General features: G+C 43.6%; 1 protein-coding gene across 1 annotated transcript in view; it reads right to left on the reverse strand.

Annotated features, from left to right (window-relative positions):
• LARP4B (La ribonucleoprotein 4B) overlaps positions 1-10,034 on the reverse strand; it is a 57,255-nt gene extending 47,221 nt beyond the window's left edge. Inside the window, exon 1 of the mRNA XM_038123785.1 lies at positions 9,811-10,034. The gene's annotated coding sequence lies outside the window, so the exon portion shown is untranslated. The remainder of the gene's footprint in view (positions 1-9,810) is intronic.
• Positions 10,035-10,421: the final 387 nt, after the last annotated feature.

The raw sequence follows: 10,421 nt of genomic DNA on the forward strand, positions 1-10,421 counted from the left end.
TTTTTATTTTTCCAGGACAGAAAACACCACCAGCAACAACAGAATTTGAATAAATTTGAACACCCCCTTCTCCAGTTAAACAGAGAACTACACAGTAGTTGCCTGCACATGCACTTTACTTCTGTGGGCACCCGAACAGCAGCAGAGACAGGACTCAAGCTGAATGCCTGGTGGCATTAACCCCTTTTGTCCTGCTCTAGGAAACCAGAGGAGCAGAGACCACTACTTCAGTTCTCAGAGGACCTCAACAGCTTAGGTCCACATCACTCTGCTGCTGTTACAAAGCATCACCAATTAAAACAAAACCAAAACAACCCAAAACCAAAAAAAGGAAAGTAAAGACTACAGGAACATATCTGCAGGACCTTCACAACAGCAACCCCAGCTGATTGAACATTGCCCGTAATGAATTGAAGAGTGCAAGTCACTGCCTCTTCTGCACTGAAATAATCAGAAAACTAATTAAGCCTAAATACAGGGCAAACAATGCTTTAAAGTAGCTACTGAATGACAAGCTTGGAGTTGGACCCCACACTCTGCACAGATATCTGCCTCTGCTTCCAAACTACATTTGGGATACATTTGTTAAGTAAGTCTAACCATAGAGGCAGACTAATTCTTCATATAATCTAAAACCAGCCAGCCTAAATAATGACTAAGTATATAAACCCCCTTATATTTAAGCCTAACATGGGTTAAGAGAAGCTGCAGGATGTGATGGTAGCTCCTTCTTTCAGCAGGATTTTTTTTCTTTAATTAATAGATTTTAATAATCTCATCAGAGCATAGTCATCATATATTCTACTAATGTACTATCCACATTGATTTCTTGTAACCTTCCCATCCACCTACAAGGCAACAGCCTATGCTTGCAGTGTCCAGTGCAGTAGGATTCTCATCTGCAAACACAACTCACAGCTGAGACAATACAAAGAAAAGTCTCAGTATTTTTACTGATATGCATAAATTTAACTGCTACAAATGTTTACTTTCTACACAAATATTAATTCTAGATGTTTCAGGGCGGTCTTTGATAGGCTAATTGGATTTTTTCTGAAAGCCAAAGCTTTTCAATAACTTCAGAGACCTTTATGCCAACGAATTAGCTGGGAGACTGTTCCAGGCTTTTAATGTAATACCAATATTTAATATCAAATACTGTTCACTATCCAGAAATTGTCATTTTATGCAAATGTTAAATGATGGGGGGGGGGGGGGGAAGTGATGGAAAGCATCACTAAAGTATGTTTCTAAATTTTAGCACCATCAAATACAAAACCACACCTAAATCAACTATCATCCATGTTACTTGTCTGCACTAACGTGACATGAGTCAAAAACTGCACAACACTTCTGCACACACAGAAAGCAGAAGAGCAATTGATTAGAAACAGTAAATTGAATTGGTGAGAAAATTCAAGCTTGCTCTGGAGTAGACAGGGCAGGAGCAAATACCTGTTAGCACTAATGACTGGGTTTCACAAAAACTTGCTCATTCCTGTACTCTTTTTAAATAGTCATTTACAGAACACTACATGGTAGCTTAAACTCTTGAACTTTTAAAATAGGCCTGTATTGCTCTTTCCCATAGCCAACCAAGACTTCATGAAGAGATTAACATGGCTATCAGAAAACAGATCTATAATCTATTTCATTCTAACTATTCTTTATTTTGACAGATATCTTATCTCAAGCAGGCAAGTTTACTCTGGCACTTTGGACACCAAGTCTGTCTCATCCTACCATACCTTCGCTGAATTCATGCACATATGAGGAATTATTATGCAAAGATAATATCTTGCATAATAATGTATTTTCTTTGTTTCCCTTCCTTCCCCACATAACTAGCCAGCTCTCACTCAACCAATGAGGTGGGGGGTTTTTTTGGTGTTTGCTTTTCTCTAAAGTAGCTATTGAAGGGAAGTATAAGATTAATTTTCCTATTCCTGTGATGAAGGAAGCAACAATTAAGCATGCTTCACTTCAGGGCAGTGAAGTCTATGGAAACTGTTGCACTTTCACTGTGAGAGACAGTTTCAGTCTAAGAGTCCTGACTTGGAGTGAAAACTAGAAAGACACTGAACTTTGCTGGATAACATATTCACCAGCACCTCAGCATGTCAGGCTCACTGTGAGTGGACCTGTCACTTCATAAAGTCTGTTTGTTTAACAAAACAACTGCCAGTTCCACAGTATTTTACTAGTTGCTTCAAGTTTTTAAAGCTAAGAGGCAGCAACTGATGGTTTTTTCCCAGTTCTTCAAAGAAACACTAAATCTTCAAACACTGTAACACATGACAAGGTTCCAGGAGGTTTAGCACTTGCTTAGAGGGAACAAGTTAAATGTTGTGCATGAAGAGTGTGAGTTTGGCAATGCTGGGAACAACAAACTTCCTTGTTTCAATTACTGAATGTTCCTCCTCACGATTTACCAATACCAGCTCTAAGTTTTCCGCATTCTTCACTACTCTGCTAACCAGAGAGTGGCTGAAGTACTCACAGCCTGCTGCGACTCCAGGCAGGACACTTGGCAAAGGTGAAGGAAACAACTTAACCAGCTTTGCTGGGCAGGATTTTATGAACATCATCTTCCTCAGGAAAATTCCAAAGTTGGCAAAGGCAGATGCAGTATTTTATGATGAAAGACAATACTAAAAACACCACTTGAAGCTATAGGGTTAATATTTAGTGCAGTTCCAAGGGTGAGGTTAGAAGTCTGACCTTCTTTAACAGATCTTAATAGTCTTATCTTAGAATATTGCTATTACTTGGATTCCACATTTCAAGTCTGCAATCAGCATTGCACTTAAGCAAGAGGAGGTCAAAAGCTGCATATGGAATTTCCAGGATCCTTTATATTTTTAGTACTTTGAATTATTATTTAAGACACACACACAGCTTCAAAGCCAATTTGCCAAGTTCTTTATCATGGCATTCTGGGACCATACAATAAACTCCTAACTCAGGGAAGCAGAAATCTAACACCACGGATCTCAAATTCAAAAGGCACATAGAACTAGAATTCTGGAAAAGATTTGATGCAAACCAAAGGGACAACCATTACAGTCCTCCTGGAATATATCTTCCCTCACAACAGGCCTGAGAAAACTAAGAGAGAAGAGGATCTATACCGACATAAAGTCCAAGTGAGAGGCATATACAACCACGTATGACGTTGATAATGCCAGTGATAAGAAAAAAGGTACAGTGACAATTTTTGTCCCAACACAAATGCATACAGTAATCCTTGACAATGCAAAGACTATTTCAATAAACAGTCATTCTGCAAAACAAACAGCCTGGGATGAACTCCCCTCAATCTCTGGGGTTTCATTTTGGGTTTTTTTTCTGATGACTTGAAAAGCATTCATTGACTCAGAATGTTAGTTTAAGTTCTGAAACATCTTCAGAACCAAATCTAAATTGAAATTTAACTACTTACAGAAGAACCATGATTTAACTTTAAGGTTTTGTAAAAGAGGAAACTAATGTTTTTTGCCAATGATTATTTCATTAACTTCTTTGCCAAAAATAGAATTTAACTCCAACAATCCAGTCATTTTAGTATTACTTCCTCTTTAATAAAGGCTACCATCCTCCATTACAAGCTTCACCGAAACCAGAAGCAGCTCTTGCTTAGTTTTAAATCACTGTATGAAAGACTATCACCTCCTCGGTGCACGTTTGTTCACAGTTAGAGTACCCCACCTTCCTAGAGTATCACTGTAATCAAAACTACTGGTAATTCAGGTTTTGACTCACAGTTAAAGGATGGACTGCCAATATTTTAGCGTGGATTTAATGACAATTTTTCCTTGCAAGTCAAAAAAACTGGGCATAGACCCTTCTAAAAATTGTACTTATTCCTTGCATCCAGTTAGAATACACACTGAATCCAGTTAGAATACACACTGTTAACTAAGAAAATTATAATCATAAAATATAGACTATAAGCTAAGCTGTAACATATGTTCATTAAAGAGTCCCTTCCCTTCTTGATAGCATAATTTTTTTGACATTTATTATGAAGAATTGGACAAGAAGCTTTAAATTTGAGCAGGGACACAAACCCAAGATCCTGGAGAGATGCCAATGTAGACAATGATATTCTGACCAAATTGTTTGCCTTGCTGCTTTAAACAGCAACATGGTGACCATTTTCTGTCCCTATCTGTCAGGCAGCAACAACACTGAATGGGAATGAAACTCTGAGATAAGACTGCAAATTCTGCACACACAGGTAGCTCAACACTTAAAGTAACCATGCCCCAGTACATTCTTCACTTTTGCTGTACTTTTTAATTCCTAGAACAAGAACCAGAAACCAGAAGCATACTTCCAAACATTTGAGTAGAAACCCTCAGCACTAGGGTATGGAAAAGCAAGCTACTTTGGACATTGGTCTGTTGATTCATCAGTTCCTTGTTTGAATAACAGTCAGAGTCAGACTCTGTTGTGGGGCAACCTGTGACAGCATCACAACCTGTGAAAATACGCATATGGATACCAACAGTGACCGAAAACAAAACCATAAAGCTGCCAAGAGACATCACTGTAAAGCTTTCAAACCTTTCATTAAGTTTCTGCCAAATAAGATTTATGATTTATTTTTTCCTCAACATAGTTACTATTTAACTAATATTTTGTTTCTCGGGTTTCCCTGTCGGATCACTGGCAATCTGTAATTATAAAATACTTTACTTAAAACAGGCTGCAGAACATTAGATCGGCTGAGAAACACTGATAAACACTTTTAACAGAGTAACAGAAATCTACAGTGTTTTAAGCAAGTTTGCAATTCCACTTACAAGACAGATGGAAGTCCGCCTTATGAATAGCACCAATAAAGTATTCACCATTGTTGCTCACTTCCAGAAGTCAGGAGGGAAGCGCCAATAAGAGAGAATTAACCCATCCAAAGGGAAAATATTGTTTAGATACTTGTGCAAAAGAACACAAGAAATCTAAAAGCCAAATAAAATGATACAGTATTTAGACTTCCAAAAAGCCCAGCACTAGCTTTAGATAAAATAACTGTATGTTCTTCACACTGAAAACTCAGTGTATTCCTGAACATATTCCATGTGAAATTCTGCAGGTGTAATTTCCGAAGTCTGTGTTGCCAGTGTTTCCTGTTTTCAATAATGAAAGTGATACTGACATTTTAGAAAAGAATCCCTAACAGATAAAGCAACTGTGTCCAATTCATCACAGGCTACCATGGTAGACAGATGTCTGTACATTTCTACAGGGATCTGTATTCCTATCTATATGTGCAACAGTCCAGAACTCAAAGCTGTGTGTATCTACCATACCTTAAACACTGAACTCAATATATCTGTGAAATCTACATGGCCATAGAGGCAACCCAGAATAAACCTTTACTGTAGGATATGCTCTCTGAACACCAGCTCCTTACATGCCAACAGCCTTATGAGAATAACAACAGAGCCGCTGGAAGTGCAGAGGTGGCAATCCATTCAGCTTATGAACAACTGATTCCTTTTGTATTACATCATTCAACTACCCATTAAGGAGCTGGACTGACAGGATCCAGAATATGCATAGCCCAGCCCTCCCTGGTAAACGAGAGCGTTCGAAAAGATTAAGACTCAAAGAAATTGGTGATTCATCAGGGTGTCAAAACAGCGCTTCCCCAATTCCCGGCAATGTTCTAGGCCAAGCAGCTGGCCACATATTAGTAACCTCTGTCAGACTTCCAATTTTGGAGTTAATTGTTGTTCCTGAAACACATACCCAGACACAAAATACCTGCAGCAGCACACATCACAGAATGAACACTGCCACGGCTATCCTAATCCCACATTTATGCCTTATTACAGTCACACCTAATTTGAGCACTCCAAAGTACCTTTGTTGTCTGCGGGTATTGCTCTGCAGCACCTGCTTCTGAATGGGGGGCACCCTCCTTTAGAAAGGGTTTGGAGCAGCTACACACACAGATGTGTAAGAACAAGGATTTCATAAATCCTTGCTCCAGCACATCACCAAAATTTAAGTACCGCCAGCTGGGAACCAAATAACAGAAATTGTTTCTATCTTGTAATACTTTTATGGAACTTAAGTAGATGAATGGGCGGAACAGAAATCGACCGCTGGTCTCCTGTTTCTAACAAGTGCCTCAAACTTGTTGGTTGTAGACACATTTTTATCATTAGACAGCCAAAGTCATTATGTGCTTAAAGAGAAAAGAAACAGGTTGTTGGAATAGCAATGGGTCTTCAATTATCTGGTATTTACAGTACAAAAAGGTTCTTTGACCAGGTGAAATATCACTCAGTTCTATATTCAGTGAAGTTGCTTTAGAATGCTATTTTTGTGTTTAACTATTATGATACTCTAGCTTGCCTCGAGTTTAGCACAGAGGAGTTAATGCACAGGAAAAGAAAACAGAGCTTTCCCAAAGCATTGAAAATGTGAATGCAGCTAGGATTGGTGCCTTTGACAAAGCACATTACCAGTTCAGGGGAAGACATTGTGCATGCGTGTCTTCTCTTTTTTGAGGGATTACAAATTTTGAAATGGTGCTAGTTTTAAGTTTTACATCACTTTCCCCATCCTAATTCAATTAGTGGCTTCTGTGGTGAAATCCACCCGTCTAGAACTTGTATATGGATGAAATTCAGAGTATTAATTTTAGCACGTGCATGCCTTGTCTTCAGAACAACATTGCTCAAACACCCTTCCAGGGCCTTTACTACAAGAGTAGCTTTTACTCTCATCTTCTACACAGCTCTCCACACATTATTGCCTATTTCAAAACTGTGGGGAGAGGGTTAATTTTCTTCCTTACAACGTCCTGTTTTGTAGCATCCTGTCCTTCCTACTCATACCTGTGTGCCATTCTAAATGCAAATGCACAAGACTTCCAATACACCTGTTAGCTGAGTATCACTGATTACATGCAGGAAAAAAAATGTGGCCTGAGATTATTTTCTACAGTTATGTCAAAGACTTAGACAAACCTGTGGTCCAAAAATGTCATTTTGCTAGTAAATGCTTAGAGGAACAGAGAACTTTGTAAACCACACCTATTACATCTTACAGCACGTAACAATTTTGCACATGTGTGCATACATGCACACACACACAAATCACTCCCAAAGCTTAATATTCTCCAGACTCCAGAATACATTTCTTTGCTTGCTTCATCTCTTTCCGCCAGCAACAGCCCTCCTGACACTGCATTTGTGAGCTACCTCCACAGCCACCTTCGCACCTGCAAGGCAAGAGTGCTCTTCAAGATCGATAAGGCTGCGGCCTTTGCAAAACCTGCTCCTTCCAGCACAGGCACAACAAAAGTCAAGTGCTTTACATTCTTATTTGTGTGCCTTACCTGTTAATTTACAAGAATGTGAATGCCTGATGAATATATATAGACACCATGGAATTAAACATTAATAGCACTGAAGGTCCTAAGAGCCACCTAGTTTTAAAGAAATCAAACTGATGGAATACATCTACACCTAATTACTTTGTTTTTTGTAACTCCTTTTTTGCTACCTTTAAGCTGTCACTTTAGATTTGTCATGCACTATGGTCACAAACATGCCTTTTCCGTGTCTAGCATGTGCATTCTGTGAGGTAATGTAATAAATATTTAACAAAGAGTTTATATTACCATGCCAATTAAGCTCTCAACTGATTTAAAGCCAAAGCCGCTGCGAGATATGAGACTTAATAAGGGACGCAGCAACAGATCAGTACAGAACATGTAGATTAGGCAAACCTGACTCTATTGACTTTGCATTTCAGTAAACAGACCAAGGATTTGACTTCATGCTAATTGAAATAAAACATCATCATCAGAAACTGTCTACATGGTTTCTCTATGTCTCAAAGAAACACAAACCCTTAAACAAAATCCCCAAGCTCCTATAACTTCCTCCAGTTCCAGATCTTCTGCTCTGCTCTGTAATGAAACATTTAAGATACAGCCCCATATCTAAGCAATATATATAATAACTACATATCAGTCATTTGTACTTTCTGTGTGTATATTGGCACTACAGCCAGCCATAAAAAGCAACCAAGCACATGCTTGCACTGACACCTTTAGTCCTTCACAGTGTTTGTGTATAAACGGGTAAAAAAAGCCTGGAAAAAAATGACAAGGTAAACAGCTCAATCTAACCCAGAACATTGTGTGCGCTTAAGGACCTGATTACACACAATTGTTTATTAAGGAACATCCAAGAGATCAAATGTTTTCAATTTTCTGCTTGTAAATTCAATGTTTGTAATTCACTTAATCTAAACTTTTACCTCTGTTGGAATAAAGATTATTTTCCCCCAAAATGTAAGGCCAATTAAACATAGAAGTAATTGTGGCTTCCATACCTACCTACATGAATGACAACACATCTAGAAGAAGAAAATTTTCTGTAGACATTATACATAAAATATATACTGCTTTTTGTATGCGTATTATCAGGCCTCAGCCTAGTTTTACCTCCCTTTCACTTCCCAAAAAAACATTAAAAAATATAAAAATATCAATGTTGCTCTAATAGCTAGAGTGAGTAAGCTGATTAGCTTTATATCTTGAGAACTGACTTGAAGAAATGCTTACAAATCAGCAGGGAGAAGTGAAAGTTCAACTGATAAAAAAGTTACCAGACCAGAATCAAAACCCAAGAGTTGTGAAACACCAGCAAGTTGAAAAAAAAAAATACAACATTCTTTGACCTTTGAGAATTTATCCAATCTGTAAAAAACAGATAAGTCTGACATGAAACTTCAACCACAAGACAGACCTTACAATAGCAATCCTTGAGGCAGTACTTGAGAAAGATTGCTTCTACACTTCTACTAAAGATTCAGAAGCCAACAAAACTAGGCCAGAGACGAGACACAGAATCAGAAGCCAGAATTCCCATGGTTTTACCCCAAGAGTGACTCAAGTTTAAACAGTGGTTTTGAAAGCAGCTCTCTCTCTCTGTGGCCACAGGCAAGCCTAAACCACTTTGCCTCAATTCGCTTACCTGCAGAATAAAAATAATTATACTTATCTGCCACACAGGAATCTCAAACAACAAACACTGTTTGGCAAGCGCACATCTGTTTAAACTGCGGACAAAGCTACGTAGTGATTTTGAGCACCTGGACAAACTGAAACCGAGAGTGAAAACAACTCCGCTGAAGCAGCTACCGAAGGCCCAACAACCAACAGCTCGATCCCGGGGGCAGCGCACCGCCCGTGCGCTCCCGCAGGTACCGCTGTGCAGCCGGGCGCACCCCCGGCCCGCCGGCAATTCACCTGCTCCGGACACGGCTGCCGGGGAGAGCCAGCGCCGAGCCCGGAGCGACGGGCCAGGGGCTGGCACCGCCTGCCGTGCGCAGGGTCCCGGCCGCCCATCCGCCCCGGCCGGGCAGCCGGCAAGGCTCCAGGCGGGTCCCCCCGGCGCTCGCCCCCTTCCCGCTCGCCCCGCGGCACACGCGGCTCTCCCGCAAGGCCCCGTCGGCGCGGGGGCAAAGCTCACCCGCTGTGCCCGGGGCGGCGAGGCCGCAGTGCGGGAGCGGCCCCGGCGGCTCGCCCGCCCTACCCCCGCCGGCACCGCGGCCCCGAGCCGGGATCCTCCTCCTCCCTCCCGTCTCTCCCCCGGGAACCGCCTCGGGTGGGAAGATGGCGGCTCCGGCCGCCTCCCCGGTGCGAGGGGGCGACGGAGCGGGGGGCGTCGCTCCCCCTTCGGCCCCACCATCCCCCCGCACCGGGAGACGCGGGTGCGGAACGGCCCCGGCGGGCGCCGCCGCCCGGAGGGCGCGGGCCGGGCGGCCCCTCGCACTCACCTGTCACCAACAGCCGCCGCCGCCCTCGGGCCGGGGCTCGGCACGGTGGACGCGGGCGGGCACGGGGAGAGGGGGGGGCTCCGCCGGCGCGGGGCCTTTCACTCCTGTCGGGTTCCCGCGGGCGCCGGGGCCTCTCGCCGCGCCGCCGCCGCCGCCGGGGCCTCGCCGCCGGATGCCGTGAGGAGGAGAGCGGAGCGCGAGGCGGGGCCGAGGGGGCGCGGGCGGCGGCAGCGCCGGGGGCGGGCGGGGCGGGGGGGGCGCGGGGGGGCGGCGGCGGCTCCGGGCCCGAAACGTCTCCGAGCCGAGACTCAACCACCCGCTCGCATGAGAGACCCGCTTCCGGCTCCCGGCGGAAGTTCCGCCCCCGCCGGCGGAAGGGATTGGCCGGCGCCCCTCGGCCGGGCGCCGCCGCGCGCGGATTGGTGGAGCGGGGAAGGGGGGAGGGGGCCCCGGCGCGCGCGCGGCGTGTGACGCGCGGAGCGGCGCGTGAGGCGCCTGACGTCACCCGCCGCGAAGGGGCGCGCGGGGGCGGGGCCGGCGCCGCCCGTCCTCCCGCTCCCTCCCCCGGAGGCGTTTTGTCCCTTCGCACTCGCCGTAGCCCCGCCGGGAAG

Source organism: Motacilla alba, chromosome 2 (assembly GCF_015832195.1).
Source record: "Motacilla alba alba isolate MOTALB_02 chromosome 2, Motacilla_alba_V1.0_pri, whole genome shotgun sequence".
Classification (NCBI taxonomy): Eukaryota; Metazoa; Chordata; class Aves; order Passeriformes; family Motacillidae; genus Motacilla; species Motacilla alba.